Source organism: Strix aluco, chromosome 4 (genome assembly GCF_031877795.1).
Source record: "Strix aluco isolate bStrAlu1 chromosome 4, bStrAlu1.hap1, whole genome shotgun sequence".
Lineage (NCBI taxonomy): Eukaryota > Metazoa > Chordata > Aves > Strigiformes > Strigidae > Strix > Strix aluco.
This window is the reverse complement of record NC_133934.1, coordinates 22,667,228-22,685,861: the sequence shown is the minus strand read 5'-3', so window position 1 is coordinate 22,685,861 and position 18,634 is coordinate 22,667,228. Positions and strand designations below refer to the sequence as shown.

The 18,634-nt window shown below is 37.1% G+C and overlaps 1 long non-coding RNA gene across 2 annotated transcripts in view; it reads left to right on the top strand.

Moving 5' to 3' along the window:
• The window catches only part of LOC141922235 (uncharacterized), a 38,796-nt gene extending 21,787 nt beyond the window's left edge, over positions 1 to 17,009 (top strand). Inside the window, exons 2-4 of one of the 2 annotated variants that reach the window (XR_012622914.1) lie at positions 7,558 to 7,635; positions 11,457 to 11,623; positions 14,601 to 17,009. This is a non-coding gene — a long non-coding RNA (uncharacterized LOC141922235). Of the gene's footprint in view, positions 1 to 7,557; positions 7,636 to 9,808; positions 10,129 to 11,456; positions 11,624 to 14,600 lie in introns of those variants that run through there. The other variant, XR_012622915.1, reaches the window with a different exon arrangement.
• The last annotated feature ends 1,625 nt before the right edge of the window (positions 17,010 to 18,634 follow it).

Here is an 18,634-nt window from a genome sequence, read left to right as displayed (position 1 = left end):
TTCATCCAAAGTATATAATGCCTTGAATAAATAAAAAACACCTCTAAAGCTCCCTTGAAAATAGAATGCAAACATGAAATGAAGGTACAAATATCACCCGTAACCTTGTTTTTTAACAAAAATACGAAGATTTTATTTTTCCAAGTTGTACTGCCGAAAGAAGTTGGTAAGAAAAGAAATCATAGAGGTCATGAATATTTTTATTTTGTCTCACTTTGCCTTAAAATATGCTAGCTCTGTCACAATTTACTGTATGTAGAAATAAATAGCTGTTGCTGACATCATTCCAGTCCCTCCATCCCATTCAACAGTGACATTTCATTCTTATTTGTACCCATTCTGTAAAGCTTCTCTGTTTGACTAAGTAGGTATATAATGTCAGCTGAACAGTACAGAATGCACATTTTTTTTTCCTTAAAATTCTGAAATATATTAATGGAATAATATACTTCCAGTAACGAAAATAATACTGAGCAGTATAGCATCAGAGCTGTGACTATAAAGCAAATTCTGGTAACCATGGAGTTTAAATTGAATATTAGCAGTTCCCGGTAAGACAGAAATACCACAACGCTCATTTTGGCTGTTTTGAAAACAGAAGGAAACCCGCTTAAGCTTTTAGAATTTTGAAATGCTCCTAAATATCTACTTTTTAGGCATAGCCTTGTGAACTGAATTATGTCTTATACTTTACATAATTGTAGGTAATGCCTCCTCAGCAAAGGACAGGGTGGTCCATAACTGTGCTTTGTTTCTAGGAGAAAAATACAGCAATGGAAAATTATGATGGCTCTGATTCTGCACACTGATTAAGATCCGAAGATATCTTTCTAAAAGCATGTTGAGGGTAGATCTAAAATGGAAGCAGGCTGCCTCATTAATGGATGTAATTTTTAGGTAGGTGGAACTTGATGATAACTCTATGCCTTGCATGGAAAATGTGTGGTTTTGCCGTCTCATGATGAAAATTTTCAGTTGGAATGAGAGAGACCTGGGTTCTTGTCCTTGTTTCCTCCTCTGTTTCTGACTTTGTCATGAAGCAGTCCATACACAATGTTCTGTGCTAAGCTTCCTCCACATTAAGTATTGGGCTTGCTGGTGAGGTGTTGGCAGCAGGGAGGGGCTGCAGGGTTGGCCTCTGTGTGGACGCAGCCTGTTCCAGCTGGTTCCAGCTGGTGCCAACAGACCCACCACAGGACCCATCTGAGCCTGTCAGCCAAAATGGTGGAAACTCTGTGAAAACATGTTTAAGAAAGGGCAGAGAATGCTGAACAGGGAGAAGATGAGTGAACTGAAAGACTGAGAAACAGCAGTGCAAACACCAGGATCAGAAAAAGAGGAGAAGGTGGTGCTCCATGGTTGAGCTGATATTCCCCTGCAGCCTGTGGAGGATCTGCCTTGGCACAGATGGATATTCCCAAAGGACTGCAGGGAATGGACCCACACTGGAACAGAGGAGAAGTGAGGGGAGGAAACATAAATGAAAATTATTCTATTTATTTAAAAATATCTACTTGTTCACAGGTGGAAAGTACTAACATTTGGGACAATTTTACCTGATTTATACTGCAGGGGAAAATAAATTTTCCAGGCTGAATGAAGACAAGTTCATCAGTATTTATTCCCTCAGGATAATAAATCTTTTATTCAGCTAATGAAGTCAGTACAGGTTTTCTTAACTTTAAAACAGTTGACTACCGCCTTACACCTGCATGTGTTAAATAAAGAAGACAAGCAAAAGGAAAAATGTAGATTTTTGGTTTTTTACCTGAGATATTCTGAATCCTTCAGTTTTGTCCTCAATAACAGGAGGTGAGAGGAGACAACTACATGTTAAATGACAGGGGTCTAAGAATATTCAGTTACCATTGTACAGTGTCACATACTGCAAGGCATGAAATCCACCTCAGAAACTCTCAGTAAATTTAATACTTTAGAAAGACTCAAAAACCTCATTTTCTTGGGTATTCACAATAGTAGGGATTGTGGCAGGTGCAACTGCCCAATGAAAATAGGGCTTCTTGGCTGCTGAACGGTAGCAGCTCATGACTGCCTTTGTTCTCGGGGCTTCACAGTAGTTGGGGCCTTTGGCAATGGCAGCTGCTATTGACTACAGGTCAGATTCGGCCTGGGTATAAATGGAGTCCCCTGGGGGAGCCATTTTGAGCTTGTCCCCTGGAGCAGCACGCTGCGGTCGAGGACTCTCCCCTTGGGTCAGGACGCTGCCCAAGGAAACTCCTCGAGGTGACTTGTGTCAGGACGCTGCCCTGAGCAGGTCCTCGAGGTTGAGAGCCCTCACTTGTCAGGTGAGTGATAGAGCGTTTTGGGTTGTCGTTAAACCCTGGGTAGTGGGGCTTTGTGAAGCATTTTGGATTGCCGTTAAACCCTATTTGTTTAACCCCTTGTTCTGTTCTCCTCTCACAGACATTCGAACGTGTAATTTGTGGAGGACTAGTTAATTGTGTTGACAATAAATTTCTAATTTTTGGTAGTTGTTTGTTTATTTGAGAGCCTCCGTAACAGGGGTCGAAGTATTTTCACCTAGAAGGCGGACACACATCAGTAGTAGGTTCTGCTCTCCCTCTGCTCTTCCAAACTTTTCAAACTCAGAAGTTTCTGTTAATCTTACACAGCCAAACCTACTCTTGATTCCTTTTCCATTGTTTGGCTTAGAAAAAGGTGTGAAAAAATACTAGTGGACAAGAGAATCCTCTTGTTTCTGTCATCAATATTTGATGCTTTAGAGAAAAGTAAACCTCTATCATCCTTCACAGTGCCAAATGATGGCTAAGGATAAAAGAAATACTTCTGCACTGTCCAGAAGCAGCTTTGAAGAAATCTGTTAACTAAAAATTACACTACAACTACTATAATCAACATGAAATACTATTTCACAAACTTTAATTTCTAGGATTGCCTTTCTTTTGTTGCTTCATAAGCCATACAACTCCATAGACTCCACATGTAAGTGGAATGTTTCAGATTTCCTCTTGGAAAAATCTAGGATCCTTATCTCCATGATCCTCATCTCTGGTATTCTTGTCTCACATTTAAAAGCTTTTTTAGGATATTATTCAGCAGTTTGGAAATTTTCTTTCATATTTTGTGTGGATTTTGACTGTCAGTTTATATTGATGGTAAATTTGATACTGGATTACAATCTTCCTTTAAAATAACTCCTGGCTTCCTGTTTTTGCCCAAAAACAGTTATAAAAGTTTATTTTATCCTTCTTAAAGATTTTTTTCTCTTTGCTAGGATTTCTTAATCTTCTTTTTCTTCAAGTTTTCTCAGCAATCTTCCTCTGGACTCTGCCAGTTTGAATTTTTGTCGTTATTTGTCACAGAATTCCAGGTGAGGTCTCACTAGTGACTTGTGTGATAGTATTACTGGTTTTCTATCTCTACTAGAAATAATTCTTCATCACATTTCCATATCACGTTTTTTTTCTAACTTCTGAGTCATGTAAATATCTCATAGCAATGCAGTGATTGAACAATGCTTCCAGATCTTTCTCTGTCATTTTCAAATTACGGAATATGATCTTGTAGCAGAATTTCTCAAACTGTTCACCAAGTTTATGATCTCATACCCTTTACTATCATATTTCTGATGCCTAAAATCATCCAGATTCAGAAATTTTCTCAGAAGGCCTCAGTTCAACACTACAGCCATAATCAATGCACACTGATCTTTTCAGGCACCTCAGAAAATGCCAGTTCATTGTTGTAATCCTTAAAATTCATACACAATATGATGACACTTGCTTCTGAATCCTTTATATTTTACTCTATCCTTCATGTTCAAACCATTCTAAGTTATAGTCTTCAGATGTTTACATGTTACTTTCAGGTTTAAACTACTATTTCTTACCTGGACTTAAAAACCCTGTAATTTCATTAAAAAGTTAAGAGCAGACAATTATCTTTGTAATAAAAAGAATCTCCAAATCTTATCAGACAGAATACATCTACAATCTGCCACTATCTTTCCCTTTTAATTTAGTGACTCCTAGTTCAAAATAAATCCTATTCTTTGCTTAGATAATTTCTTGATTTTAAAACATTTTCTTTCTTGATTTTAAAACGTTATAGTTCACACCTACAGATTCTGAAGTATTCTTAACAAATTACTGTGAAATATATTTGAAAGATAATTGGTAGAATTGTGCAAAGCTACTAACGTTGAAAAAAACTTAGGATGCAAGAGTTGTTGATAATACAACATTTTTGAGCTGGCAAGTAACAATCCCAGTATTATGATGGTTGAAGCTTTTCTAAACAAAGTATTTTATGTCTAGCACTTAGCCTTTAAAGTAGGGCCTAATTTTTGAAGTCAGTTATTTAATTCTGGGACCCTGAGGCCTAGACCTTCAAAGGTAGTTGTCTAGGACTAGATTTCAGTGGAGGGTAATATTATTGAGGAACTGGCATTAACTGCAGCAAAAGTGACTCTAATAATGCCTGGAAAATAGATCCAGAGTTAAAAGCATCAAAGAAAAGTGATACTTCAAAAATGTGATTAAATGAGTAAAAATGAAGTATTAGTTTTGACATTTGTGAACATCTTGAAATACCTTTAATAGCTGAGTGCTAATTACATTAATAGCCTAGATGCTGATACATTTTTTTTCTGGAAGGACAATCTTTTAAAAAGAAAGATACTTAAACATATAGTAAAAAAATTTTATCTAGCTCCTTTGTAGTAAATATAAATCTAAAGGTATTCTAATTTTTATAAATATTCAATTGTAACCAGCTGCTTTTTTTATTTTACCTGACTCTACACCCTTATTAACATCCACACTCTCAATACTGTTTTCAACAACATGAACACTGGCTATATTTTCCAAAGGACTTCTGGTCTTGTTCATTGCAGAAAATTCTTTAATATATGGCCCATGTTTTATTCAACTCACACTAGTAAAAACCTTCTCTGAATGGGTTTGTTAACAAGCTTGTTAATTTTAACATCATCTTTTACGGCAGCTGTAACTTTATGGTGTTTCACTGCCTCACACCATATTATTGAATTTATTTTCAAAATAGATTGGAGAGGTGAAGAGAAAGAATTATCCTCATTTTATGACTGGGACACCGAGATGCATTATTTGATAATCTGACTGGTTTAAACATCTGTAGACTTATTTTTAGAGTACTTAGCCCTTCAGTTTGGAGTACTGTTCCCAGCATCTTCACGTGCAGCTGCAGGCATCCTGTGGTTCAGCAGTTTAGCCATTCAATGTATTAAATGTACAGCCAGAAAAAGAGGAACTCATAATCTGCTGCATGAAAAAAGTTTGGTGCAAATGGTGTGATTTAACTGTTCTACCTTGTATTGTGAAGTTTTTGCATGGCTGAACTGCGACAAACCCAAGTAGAGGAGAACCTTGAGGGGAATAGGTCTCTAAGTTCTTTTCTTTTAAATGAGCACACCAAAAGAAATGAAAGGCTCTCAGTCTTTAAAGCTGGATTATTTAGAATATAAAAATACATAAACAAGGCAATCCTTTTTATAAAAAAAACCTGAAGAAACCTCCCCAGAAGTAGTCTGTTTCACACATCAGAATTGCCTGAGAAGGTTTGAAACAATTCTCCCTTACTCCCACTATATGTCTTTTTTTTCTATCTTTGCTTTTTAATCAGATAACTCCACATGTTCTGGGTGAAAACTCCATGGATTCCCTTCAGGACTTTTAGAAATCTTTTCCCTCCCAGGCTTGGCTTTGTGTCTACCTAACAACAGGCCCTTTGCTTCTCACAAGGTCTCAGTCTCCCTCATCCAGTGAGTTCTGCCTGCCTCACCTGGTATTTTTCAAGCTGAATAGATTCTCATCCTAAGGGTGCAGTCTTTCCCTCCCCACCTCAAGTATCCCTTTTAACTAGGAAGGCAACAGCCTGGACAAGTAACCTTTTTTCCTGATGTTCAACCATCCCCTATAAATAGAACATGCAGTGGGGTACACATGCAATGAACTATCACATGGTTCTGTTCATCATACAACTGTAGAAATCACAGTCTTGCTAGTCTTAGAGTGACTGTTTCACCACCATAATGTGAATAAAAATCTCTTTGGCTTGCACTGATAGTATGGCTGTCAGGAGTCCCAGTTTGTCCCATTATAAGTTGGTCATCAACCAAATTGCCTTTCTGCCAGCTCCCAGTTCTCTCCTCCAGCTCATCTTATTTCACTTATCCCCTTTATTCTTTCATCTAGGCTCTTTGTGCTGTCTGTTAAGGTTCACCCAAATACATTGGCTCCTCACCAGTAATCTCCATTTCTTTTGTTCTGCTTATTCTCAGATCTTTCCTTGCCATTTCTGTTTACCATCACAAGTTCAATGTTTTAGCTTTCTGTCCACCCACTGACCTCTTCTCTTTCAGCCTTTTAGTCCAGTGCTCCTTCTCATAGAACAGTGAGCTCTGAGCCTCAAATTCCTTGTTGACCATGTTCCTAGCTCCAGTTCCCATGTCATTCTTTCTAACTTATTGCAGGCCTATTTCTGTTTCTGCATTTCAAAAGGCTACTTTTCTATTAGAGTACCCTAGGAAAGTGAACTTCCTGAATTTAGTACCAGTATGGCTGTCAGGAGTTCCAGGCAGTAGTTGTTATCTGAGGAAAGATTGAGTCAGTTCCACGTAGATCTATTGTTAGCAGTTCTGTAATAATAAGCATGTGAAAGCTTTGCAGAGGCTTATACCCTGAGCAGATTTGAAGATTTTAGTGGGATAGCCACAGACACATTCTTGACAGATTTTGCAAAAATCTCTTTTCCAAAATATGTGACATTGCAGAATTTTTGATACAAGGAAACTATATTTTGCTTTGTATTCTTTGTACACTTTCTTGGGATTAGCAAATTTGATTGAAGAGTTATGTTGGAAAAAAAGGGCAAATAAATCCATCCTGAGTTGTTCACTCAGCATGGAAAATTTGAGTTCAGATTGTTGAACCTAAGCAAAGTTATAATCAGCTGAAAATATGAACCATTGGCCAACCTTAATAATAGGTGGTGCCAGCAGTCCTGCTTAAAATCTTTATGATGTTCTCGTTGTCATGGAGGCAACTGTTCCAACACAAATTCCCATAAGACTTCATTCTTTGGTAATAAGAATAATATACTGGATTTAAATGTGCTTGTATATGACTCAGTTTCTCATAGTGAGAACACCAGTGCTTTAATTCTCACATTATCAGTGTAAAATGTCATAACTAGATGTGTATTCTAGAGATAGACATACTATGGATTAAGATGTGAAGTATGGAGAAGTGTGAAATCCCAACATAGGGTGACTGTGAAATCTGTAACACATACATATACATACATCACATTTTGGTATGGTGTGGTTTTACAAAGTTAAGAAGGGACACAACTTCGCAGGTATAGTTGCATTAACTCCTACACTACTTTTCTAGTAAAGTATATTGATTACTCTTAGTTTTTGTGTAGAGACTTGTGCAGGCTGCAGTCAGCTTATTTCCTTTATTTGTGTATCTGTGCAAATGCACATTATGTCTTCTGGCACTTGGAAAAAAACCCCATCTATTTGTCTTTGAGGACTTAGGTGTTCCTGAGACTCCTCCAAGCAGTCATTGCACCAAAACTGTGGGAAAGGAGGGAAAGTTCACCTGATATGTAAGTAAAGAATATAAAAAAACATGTGAAGGGTAAGTGAAACTGAATTTAAATAGAATAATACTTAAAACTTTTATTTAATTATTATTGCTTTAAAAAAACCCTTATTGGATTTATAAAACCATGTCTTTTTACCTTTAAATATAAATTAATTATCATGTAACTCTACGCAATCATAAAATTCAGTTTTCTGTTCAGCTCTAATGTTTAACATTCCTTACACCATGCTGCTGACAGTAGAATTTACTTTTACTAGCTAGCAAAGGAGAAATAAAAGCAATAAAACCAATATACATTGAATCCCTTGGCTCCAAAATTTTTTATTTGGTTCCCAGAAGTAGTACACATTGCTAGAACAGATTTGTTTTCACATAAGGTACTTGTTGCAACTTTTAGTATTACTTTTCTTCAGGAAGAAAAAAACAAAAACAAAACCACCTTCCTCATCATATGTTCTTTAAATGTCTTCTCCTAATTTATTAGTATTTAAATTTCTGTTACTGAGAGTCACTGTGGCTATGAGATGTATCTTGTTCTTTCTATAGCAAAATTTCATGCTATAAATTTTAAATTATACAATTTAAGTACCTTCAAGAAATGGTTTCTGAACCCTTGTTCACTTTTCCTCATCAGGCTGCTAAGAGCTTATTCCAGACTCAATGTCTACTGGATTTCATAGGTCCCTAAACTCAATAAAAAAAATAAAATAATTCTAATGCATGGAAGAGAACGTTCTATCTGTAGTACTGAGGGATATATCTATTCTATTTTTACAGGAAGACAAAAGAAGTCCACACTTAGATATTTACTGGAATGTAGTCACCAATTTGACAACTGTTTGAACCTCTAAAAAATCTTGGGAGCTTCTTGGAACTCAAAGCTAAAGTTCTAAAGTTCTAAAGGTGTCATAATGTGAGTTCCTCAAAGATCTGTACAGTTAAATCCCAAATGCCTTAAGAGTTATCCACATGCTGCTTGTTGAAGGTGTCCAGAAAGGCTGCCCCTCCAGCGAGTAGGCTGGGTGTGGGCAAGAAGTTGGGAAGAGACACAGTGAGGACAGCTGACCCCATCTGACTAAAGGGATATCCCATATCATATGCTGTCATGCTCAGCAATAAAAACTGGGGAGAAGGTTTTCCAGGGCTGCCACTGACTGGGGACTGGCTGGGCATGGATCGGGTGGTGGTGAACAATTTTTTTTTTTTGTATCACATGTTTTTTGTGGTTTTGTTTTTCTTGGTATTTTTTGTTTTGCTTTTAGTTATTAATCTGTCTTAATCTCAACCCACAAGTTTTCTGACTTTTACCCTTCCAATTCTCTTCCCCATCCCACCACGGGGGAGTGAGCAGCTCTGTGGTGCTTAGATGCTGGCTGAGGTTAAACCATGACAACATATAAGATCATATCACATTATATATATTTATATATAAAGTACTTACTTTCAACATATCACATAGAGACAGTCACTTTCCTTCCATTCATTCAGCGCTTATGTTTAATACTCAATTGTTCTTTATGACTTATGATTTGCTCTCAGTACTTCTAAGGCCACTGACTCCTTACTTGTCTCATTCTAAATGCCTTCACCTACTCATTGTGCATATGCTGCACCTTCACTGACACATCATTTGCCTTCAGTTCTGTGTACAAAAGATTATGCATGATGGTGTGTATGAGCAAATAAATGCAGGAATAAGGGGAGGAGATGCAAGGATACAGGCATACAATTAAATAAATGTATAAGGTGTGAAGAAACAGAATCAGGATTAAGCATATGTTCAGAAATCAGAGGGTTATGGTAGTGGGGCAGTGAGCAAGCAGATGGGTGGCTCACCTCAGACTGTCTTCAGTATCTTCAGTCTTTCTCTGTGGCAATGTCCCTCCTCATTCTCTCTCACACTTCCTGCTTGCTTCTTGAGATCTTTCTGCATCAAGTAACCACAAACAGAAGAGCAAGGAGAGTCCCATATGAAAGATCCTTCAAGAAAAAAAACAATTATCTGAACTCAACAGGAGTTGAGGAGAGCAAAAGTAACACTTTCCTAACCCCTAATGCTCTCTTCTTCTCCCTTTAACCCCTGTAGTGAAGATGCAGAACAAGGCAGCATCAGCTAACCCTTTCAGGCATGCTGCAGCACTCCTAGACTGTATCGCATTTTGTAAGACCTTGTTCCCCGACTAGTTTTATGTATCTCCAGTGTACATTTCTGCATTTCCCAAAATACTGTGTTGGCAGAAGGTGAATTCTCCATGCAGAGAAATGCTGTACAAAGCAGCACAGTACTGTTAGTTTTTATACACAAATGTATCTAACATAGCCCAATGGTTATAGAGATTTTTTCTTTTTTCCTTCCCATGCATAATTGCAAACTCTGACATGGTGTGATCAGCAGCTGGTTCAGTCTCCAAGCTCACTTAGCCTTTGGCATCTTTGTTCAAGCTGCAAGAGCAAAATCCATTAATGTCAACTGCAATGCTGTTCTTGTGGTATGGTATGTGCATATGCTAAGACTAGAACAACACATAGCTTTCACAGAATTCATTGAACTATACTTGCTTTGATCATGAACTAAAAGTTATAGTACTGTGGAGCCCTCTGCTAACTCACTGCAATTTCTTTCCACTTTTCTATGTTTTCCTTGTGATCCAAGGTCTTGTTTGAAAAAAACATTCTGTTGATCAGTGGGTTTGACTTTTTCTTTCTAACCAGATTTACTGTTTTGCCTATATATATCTTCCCTTGTTAGGAGATTAGTAAAACACATCAGAAAAAAAGACCAAACATAGCAAGTAAGAAGCTGTAACTTGTTATTAATGTAACAAGTGATCAAATAAAATTCATTATCGTAACAAGCTTCAGTTCTGGTTCCAGTTACTCAAAATTTCTCCCGGTGTCTGCAGAAATGAAACCAAGATAGGAACTTAGTTTGCTGAAGCCTGCAGGCCTGCACATATGAACTTCTGCTGAGTCCAAAGTTCTTTATGTCTCTCAAAGGTTCTCTTATAGGAGTGGATTACAGTAGACATGCAAGCTGAGTACTGGTTGATTCCTGTTATAAAAGGATTAAAAATGAGGATGGCTTCAAAAGCTAGTGCCACCAGCAAAGTAAAACTGAAAAAGGAGCAAAGAAGCTGCTGTACAAATTGAAAAATCTGTTGGATAATATTACTTTTGATACTAGAGCATAGGTATCACACTTCACAAATTGCTCATTATCACTGACTTCTTGTAGCAAGGAGACTCTAATGTACACAGTATCTTATTCACTCTTAACAAAGCTAGAAAAAACCTTAAATAAGCTGCTCTTGCAGCTGAAAAACTATTTGCCACAATATCAGATGAAAAAAAATGAAGATTCAATTCACTGGTACTGCAGTTATATGCTGGAATAACTTTTGGGACAGAGGAATGCTGTGCATGAATTCAGAAACAAGTAGAAAATAGGCAGGGCAGATGTTAACACTGACCTCTGCCCATTAGAATCTGATAGGTAGTTTGGTTTATCCCTTTTTGACCAGATAATATTGCCTCTAGGGAAATCATTATCAACAGTGTATCTTTAAGCCAGGTGTTGTCACACATTGGATATCTATACTTCTTTGGGGAAAAATAAATTCAGTTGAAAACCAAAACTGAGTTTGATACTGCTGCTGGTGTATAACAATCAATATAAGTTTTTGCATAAATGTACATACATAAATATGCATTTTCACGTAAATATAGTTATGGTCCATCTGTGAGAAATTACTTAGTAGATGTTTGAATTATTATTTTTCAAATAATGTATCTTTCTTCTTTTCATAATCCTTTTACTGACAGATCTTCCTCCACATCATGCTTCTAACACTAAAAAAGAAAATGGATTGTTGTTCTAATGAAAAAATATTCTATAGATTCTTAGCCCAGAACCTCCTTGGACTTGTGAATTAGCATCTGAATTGAATTCTTACTGGTGGTTTCTCTACAATTTTTGACCATGAAATAAGGTAATGATGAGATGTTTTATGAGCTTTATTTGTTTGGCTGATGTCAAAGCAGTATGTGTTGCATTTAGAACACCATAACAAATCACTAGTGAAGACACATTTCCATAGTCTTGTGCAACCATTGAAAAAAATCTGTTCCACTGTCTCCTCCACCATATTAAGTTATATTAATTTGTGGTGTAGGAGAGGAGTGGAAGAGTTTTATTTTTCCTTACCACTACAGGTCTTGGAAATCAGGATCGTTAATTCTCATAGTAATCTAAGGAAATCAAAAGTAGAGACAAAACCACATCAAAAGGGAATATTTAATGTTCTGTGAATGAGATGGGATTTGAGAGCCTTTAACCTTCTACAGGGAGGGAAGTTTAACAAGAAGTCTAGGGCTGTTCAGTTAGAGGGGTGTCATTGATAAACAAAAACTAAAAAAACCCCAAATATGTTAATTTGTTCCTGGAGGAAAAACAGATCTTTTGCTCAAACAATTATACAACTAATAGTTCATTTCATTCACAGTTACATAATTCCTATTAAATGGATAGATCTCACATATCTATGCCATAAGTGTATGCAGGATTATTCATTTAAATAACTTCACATACAGTATTTTCTGTACATTTATATACCATGATCAAAGAAAATGTCAGTCCATCTTTTCTTTCAGTAAGTTTAAGAATTTCCATTTCATAGTTCACCCAGTAAATTTAGTTCATAAACTTCACATCATCACTGTTGTGAACAAGACAGGATTTCTGTATGATATTTTTAGCTTATTAAAATTATATTTTTTGTGGGTTTGAGAAAGATGAAATTAAAAAAACAGGTAGAAGAGATAACTTACTAAATTTGTCAGCAAGTTTCATTTTCATTTTCTGCCTCCTGAGTCTAAAACAGTAAAAATTAAACCCACAGAAATAGTAGGACTTGAAAGTTCAACTATCCTCCCCACACAAAAGCAGCAATGCAGATTTCCTAATGAAACAAAATAAATGTACATGTTTATATATGCATATGTATATCTATTATGCTATACAATATGAAAGCCACATTAATTTATCCATATGAATAGTTTATTTCTATTTCCTGATTCTATCTTGATCATACAAGATACAAAACCAAAACTTAGACTTGCTGAAAAATTGGTTGCTCTTTTTTTGATACACATATTTGTTAGGGAATTAAACTTGATATTGTATATCAGAAAATAATATATATTGGCTCACTGTATTTTAAATTATATTTTCTAGTTAATTCTTTAGATATTTTTCTATTTTATTGTAACTGAGCAGGAGCTTCCATTTAATAATCAACAATGATACAGTAACCTAACTTTGTAAGTGGGTAGAATTAATGTAAGACTTCAAGTTATTTGTGTATGTGAAATTATTTCTTCGCATGTTCAGTAACTTCCATTTATCATAATTAAATTTCACTTGTCATTACAGAAGTAAATTTCAGTTCCTCTGGAAATCTTATACAATTTCTGCAATCTTGACTTATCTGAATAATGTTGTGCTCCTAGCAAATATCACCACCTTCCTCTTCATTTTCTTTTCCATATCAGTACTGAGTATATCTAACAACCACATTCCTCATACAAACCTTTGGGGAATCCAGTTATTAACTTTTTTTTGTCATGCTGAAAATTGATAATTTATTCTTACACTTTAGTTTCTATATCTAAATCTGTTTGTAATGCATCATAGTATTTTACCTTTCATGACATGACCAGGAAGTTTTACTAAAAGCTTCTGCAAAGGACTTTGTTAAAGACTTCTTAAAGGTCAAAATAAATTATAAGAACCTGTTCTCTTTATCCACTATTTTAGTAGATTAAGGGGGCTTGATTTTCCTTTGCAGAAGCCATGATGGTTTATCCTGCTTATAATGAGTTTATTGAGGTGGTATGTGATTCAGTCATTAATAATGGTTTCAACCCATTTATCTGGAATGTCAAGGTACAGCAGGAACTGGCAGCTCCCTGGGGGCCAGGAACTGCAGACAATACCCATGGGGGCTGGCAGGTCAGGGGCTTCACCAGCAAGGGCTGATCCTATCACCCCCAGCAAGGGAACAGAGCAGGCTAAGGGGGTAGGCAGCAGGAGGCATACCAGAAACCAGATCATCAGAAATGGCCATATTGACGAGGCAGGTCTGAGGTTAAGCCAGAAAGTGAGTCCATGGGTCAGGGTTTGGATCTGAGTCAGTGGGCTACATGGTCAGGCACAGAGGCATGGCTGCAATGCAGATGCAAAGTAGTTAAGTGGGGCAAAGAGTCTCAGTTTAAAAGCAGCTCCTACAAGAGGGAGGTGTAGGAACTCACTGGAGCTTTTTCCAACTTTTTCTTTAGAACAGTTCTTATCAGCTGGCTTTAAGTGCAGCCAGCTAAACTCCTAGACGTGTATGAGTAAGTGAAGGACTCTGAAATAGAAATGAAGTAAGGCTTACCAGCATGTGTTAGTGCAACCCAACCTAATACATTTTCATTAAACTATATATTGGTATGAATACTTCGATTATTTTATTGAATGCTTATATGTATTTAAACCAAAAACAGAGTAAAGGCTTGCTCTTAAGGAGAAATGTAAGAGGATTCCTGGGTGTATGGGAACTAGTTTAACTCTGTTCATTTAAAAGGAAGCAGACAGTCTGAGGAATGCATCTGCGTAAAATGTAGAAATTTCATTTGATAGTACAGGCTTCAGAACCATTACTATCTTTACAATTCCTTTTTGATTCTTTGCAACTTTTTATCTCCATCTCTGTCCCACATTTCCAGGGTAAGAAAACAGAACTAATAGTGGATTTCATTATTCTGCACTGATAGGGAAGCACCCTTGAAGATAACTTGTAACTTCTTTCAAAGACTAACAATACTCCCTGGCAACTGATTTATTTGCTGGAAAGGTTGACTGGGTGTGACCTGACAGTTGGGGATCATTTTGTGTAAGGGTGGTAACACAATAATTCTATGTTTTAGGTGAAAAGAAGAAGCAATGAATGATATTGTATTCTCTGAAAGACTGTACTGAGTTCAAGAAAGCTTCTGGGAAAGGAGAGAAAAAAATTCTGAATATTTTTCTATTTGTAGAACTATGTTTGCCATTTTAGCCACACAATATCTGTGTAAAGTTTGAGCATCTGTATGTGTCTCATAATATGTACCTCTGGGAGGAAGAATTGTAAAAAAAACCCAAAAAACAACAACAAAAAAGAGTACTTACAAAATTGGAAAGACCTTGCATTTAAAGAACATGAATGATTTTGCTAGAGGTCAGTTCTGAAGGCAAAGAACACTTAGATCTGGAAGTACTGTTCCTGCAAAAATGTAAGTTGTTTGTTTTTGGTTTGGTTTTATTTTGTTTTGTTTTGTTTTTCCCCAGGGGGGGAAACTCAACTGGAGCTATAACATGGTTATAAAATATTCAGTTGCCCTTATGAATAAAATCCACACAGCTGGAATGAATGCTAAATCTATCTTTGTATCACAAGACAATTTTTATTATCAGAATTTAGGATGACTTCCAATTTGTGGAATGGGTTACTCCTTCTCTCCCTTTATTGGAGATCGACTTTTCCATACTAGCCACAGCCAGAAAACATAATCTATATAAGCTTCCAGTATGATGCAGCCTAGCTGTTCCTATATTATTCTCTCTCCTTAAGAGTTTCTCTTTGATGATACACATCATATTTTACTCTTCTTTTATTATCTTCACTTGTGACGGAATTCCAAGGAAACAAAAATCATCTGGGATTCAAAGCAAACTTAAGCTAATGGAGCATTTCTAGTTTTTTCCTGATATTTACATAGTTTCTCCAGTGATATTCAACAATATTCATGCTTCTTCATTAAGCATGGTTTCAAAGTTTTCCCAGGATCTATCTACATTGAGAAAAGGCTTATATTTGTGCCTTGAAATTTAGTAACTAGTGAACCATCTAAAAACTTATTTGGTATTTCAGCTCCCAGTGAAAGAAGACTTTCTTTTAAATTAAGCAGAATGTAAGGATTTTGTGTGTCTCTTAGCACTTTCAGGGTGCAGGAAAACTTTTCATAACTTTGATGCGTGTCACAGGATTTTCCTTGCTAATGAAGCAAGGTCACTTGAAGAAATTCTAGTAAATTAGACAGAGGCAAGGGACACTTCCAGGCTCCTAAACTCTGCTGTTCATACTTAAAAATTGTCAGAATGATCCCTGAAATGCTTTTGCTCTATGACATGTAACATTTGCCCAAACAGTTCCTGGGCACAGTTCTGAAGCTAACATAGGTCAGAGTAAATCCCTGAATGGCAGTTACCTGTTTTGGAGAGTAACAAAGTTGAAAGTATGAATGTGAGCTGTTTACCTAGTTGGCCTAAGTGTCAAAAAATGGTGTCAGCTGTTTATCTTTATAGCATACACATAACATCACCTCTGTGTCTTTTGAATATCAGCATACACCCTATATTTCTGTCTGTCAAAAATGTTTCATGTAACTAAATTTTAGGATTGTCTACCCAAAGGCAGAGAATGCTTAAGATTTAGCCAATTAACACTTAACCACATAAGACAGCTGAATAAATATGAATGCAAAATATTTGTTTCCCCTCAAGGTTCATGTGACATACTGGTATACATTTCATTGGACGTGGAGAAGAAGACTGTATCATCTGCACAGTCCTTCAGCCTTTGCAAAAGTTTCCAGATCTAAATGTCTTTGTAATTAATTTATCACTCTGGAAGTTGCTTGGGTTAATAATTATTTTCTCTCTTTTTCTTCTTTATTTGTTGTCTTTAACCCAAGTAAGAAAGTGTTTAGCTGTATTTCCCATCCCTGGAGGTGTTTAAGAGTAAAGTTGACTTAGCGCTTAGGGATATGCTGTAGTTGGGAACTGTCAGTGTTAGGTCAATGGTTGGACTGGATGATCTTCAAGGTCTTTTCCAACCTAGACGATTCTGTGATTCTGTGATTCTGTGATTTCCAACAAGTCACAGTTTTCTACCTTTTGATTTGAAAATATTAATTGCATTATGAATGGACTGAACAATTTTAATATGAGGTTTATGACAGATGGTTAATGACTGTCTATGCTTAGTTGAGCTGATAACAAGTTACAAAGTCATTGTGAGACGCAGTGCTCTTCCACACTAGGAAATGTTCAAATCCCACTGTGACATTTTGTTACATACAAACTTCATAGTTCACATTAACAAGATCTGTTAATCACACTTATAAGAGCTACATGAGTAAGTTGACTTAATATATCTCAGAAAAGAGCAGAGATGATGATAACCATGATGTTGACACAATAATGATTTCACAGAATCACAGAATCATCAAGGTAGGAAAAGACCTTGAAGATCACCTAGTCCAACCATTAACCTAACACTGACCATTCCCAACTACACCATATCCCTAAGCGCTATGTCAACACAACTCTTAAACACCTCCAGGGATGGGGACTCCACCACTGCCCTGGGTATCCCATTCCAAAGCCTAACAACCCATTCTGTAGAGAAATACTCCCTAATATCCAGTCTAAACCTTCCCTGGAGCAAGTTGAGGCCATTACCTCTTGTCCTGTCACTCATTACTTGGTTAAAGAAACTCATCCCCAGCTCTCTGCAACCTCCTTTCAGGTAGTTGTAGAGGGCGATGAGGTCTCCCCTCAGCCTCCTCTTCTCCAGACTAAACAACCCCAGTTCCCTCAGCCGCTCCTCGTACGACATGTGCTCCAGAACCTTCATCAGGTTCGTTGCCCTTCTCTGGACACGCTCGAGTAATTCAATGTCCTTTTTGTAGTGAGGGGCCCAAAACTGAACACAGTATTCGAGGTGCGGCCTCACCAGTGCTGAGTACAGGGGTAAGATCACTTCCCTGTCCCTGCTGGCCACGTTATTTGTGATACAAGCCAGGATGCCATTGGCCTTCTTGGCCACCTGGGCACACTGCTGGCTCATGTTCAGCCGGCTATCCATCAACACCCCCAGGTCCCTCTCTGACTGGCAGCTCTCCAGCCACTCCTCCCCAAGCCTGTAGCGCTGCTGGGGGTTGTTGTGGCCCAAGTGCAGCACCCGGCATTTGGCCTTATTGAAACTCATGCAGTTGGCCTTAGCCCATCGCTCCAGCCTGTCCAGATCTCTGTGTAGTGCCTCCCTACCCTCGAGCCAATCAACACTCCCACCCAACTTGGTGTATTTGCAAAGAATGAAATTTTTTTTTCTCTCTTTAATCTCTGATGGGAAAATCTGTTCATGATCAACTCAAATGTGTGTATTGTCAGGAATAGAAAACAGATTGATGCTACTTATCTGGCCAAGTAGAACTTGCAGTTGAATTTAATAAATCTGAATACTGTTCTGGAGTTGGACATTACACATTTGGATCACAGATAAATATTATATAAATGTCACTACCTTCCCCTTTTATATAGGTTAGAGCACCTTAAATGTAAGAGATGCAATTTAAGTTCTTCACCTATGAAGAGTCTAATCAGTCACTAGCAGAATTCTCTTAGCTATATATGCCTAACCACCCGCTTTCAGTGGAGCTCACCCATTTGCTCCTGTGTTGCGTGAAATAATTAAACACTGATTGGCCCACTGCAGAAGATGAAAAGTGAGTGTGATTCTCTAGACTTCTTTTTAGACTATTTGCTGTCTGACTTTAAGTCAGTTTGAAAATCAAAAATAACATAAAAAGTCAAAGAATTGGAAGATTCTATTCTGAAGGGACATGACCCTTTCTGACTTTTGTCCGATGACTGCTTAATGCCAAATACATAAAGAACAGTTACTCATATCCTGACTCTCCACTGATAACTGTTAGATAACTGGTACCTGAAAGTAAATTGCAGAGTCAGAATTCTGCTTGCATATCTGTCTATAGACCTTCTATTCCTTTCAGTATACTGACACATTTTTGAGAAAATGATGACCTTGTTTCTTACCACAAGTACAGTAATAGATGAAGCACTGGTGAGAAATACATGGGTTTGAGTTTTCTTAGTTCAAGGAAAATCTGAAGTT